This window comes from Notamacropus eugenii, chromosome 1 (assembly GCF_028372415.1).
Source record: "Notamacropus eugenii isolate mMacEug1 chromosome 1, mMacEug1.pri_v2, whole genome shotgun sequence".
NCBI lineage: Eukaryota > Metazoa > Chordata > Mammalia > Diprotodontia > Macropodidae > Notamacropus > Notamacropus eugenii.
The window spans coordinates 627,373,526-627,375,514 of NC_092872.1; positions in this window are offsets into that span (position 1 = coordinate 627,373,526).

Consider the following 1,989-nt stretch of genomic DNA (forward strand, 5'->3'; position numbering starts at 1 on the left):
GGTTGACATAAAGTGCAGCCCACTGCGAGGAGGCCTGCGCAAGGGCACGCAGGGCCTCGGGAGAGGCCGACAGGTTTATGATAGGTCGGACCCCAAAGTTCTGCACGCACTTTTTGCTAGCTCGTAAAAGGAAAAGTGCGCGTACCTCCCATTCATTAGGCAGAACCTTCTTCTGCTTAGGGCTGTAAATCCACTCTAGAATTCCATGGGATTGGTAAAGGACTGCGATGCCTCCAAAGTCCTGTAGTAAGGCCAATTGAACAGGTTTATCGGGATCAATGCGAGCCAAGGAGGATGAGGCTTTTTGATGAATGAGTTCTATAACACGATAGGCCTCTTCCGTCCATTGACGAGGGGACATAAGGTTGGAGTCACCTCGCAGAATATGATATAGGGGCTCCATCTGTTGGTCGGTGAGGGGAATTACTGACCGGAGCCATTGAATGGATCCTATAAGCTTCTGAAAATCATTGAGGGTTTTTATTTCATCAGTTCGTATATGTGGGACCGAGCGAGTGATCCTGTCCCCATCGATGTGATGACCAACATATTGATAGGGGGAGGTGATCTGAATCTTTTCAGGAGCTATGTATAGTTGGTAGGCCTTAAGGGCGTCGATGACCTCCTGTAAAACCTGTTGGGTTTGTTTTTCGGTGGCGCATGAAACCAGGATGTCATCCATGTAATGTATTATCATGGCTTCTGAATGTTTCTTTCTGACTGGTTGTAGGATGGTGGCTACATACGCCTGGCACATTGTTGGGCTGTTTGCCATCCCTTGAGGGAGGACTCTGAATTGATATCTCTCTGCGGGGGCGGCCAAATTGATAGAGGGTATCAAAAAGGCAAATTTCTCTTTATCTCTAGGGTGCAATGGTATTGAATAAAAGCAATCCTTAATGTCTATTACCATCATAGACCAATGTCTGGGGATTGCGGTTGGCGTAGGGAGGCCAGGTTGCAGCGCGCCAAAAGGTAGGAGCGCCGCATTGACTCTTCTCAGATCAATGAGCATGCGCCATTTGCCACTTTTCTTTTTAATCACAAATACTGGGGAGTTATAGGGGCTAAAGGATGGCTCAATTTGCCCCTTTTTCAACAAATCACTAACAATCTCTCGGAGGGCCGTTTTTCCATTGTAAGGGGCCACTGCTCAACCCATATAGGGGTGTTATCTTTCCACTGCATTCGAATGGCCCTCACTGGAGGAGTGACCCCAACTAGTTTAAATGGCTCTCTGTGCAAAGGTGGGCACCCATAGCGCTCAGAACGTCCCGTCCCCATAAGTTAACGGGGAGACCAGGCACGCAGAGCGGTTTGAATTTCCCCCGGGTATCCTCATATTGCCACGCCAGAAAGTGCTCTGACTTTCGAGCCAATTGGGTTCCCCCTACCCCGGCCACAGTTTGCGAAACTCGCTGGGTAGGCCATTGGGAGTCCCAATCTGAATCTTTGATCACCGAGACGTCTGCCCCGGTATCTACCATTCCCTCCAGGGGGTGCCCATCCACCATTAAGGTGATTGTGGGCCTCTGACAGAATTTGTTGTGTCCAATAGAGAAAGCTTCGTGGGCCCTGTGGATGGTGATCCTTATCGAGCTAAGGTAGATTGATGGCCTTTGCTATTTCAGTTTTGGGAGTCAGCGTCACTGACCAGGAGTGAGGGTTGGTGACCCATATCTCTCTTTCCTGGGGGGAGAGGAGTTGGCTGTGGACCACCACGGAGGGACAATGTTCTGATCCAATTACCAAGCAGGGAAAATTACGGCTCAGGACTGAGACCGACACGGTGGTCCAGGGAGGGATTTCTAATGGGCATTTATTCTTTTGGTCTACCATTAAAACCTCCATTAGTTTCAGGGGTGTTGCTGAGTCCTCTGAGATGAGTTTCGGGGGCCCCCTCCCCCTGGGGACTCCCTCTTTCTGTTTCCCGACCCCTGTGGGTTGGATCTACAATATTTAGCTATGTGCCCGGGCTTTCCGCAAGAA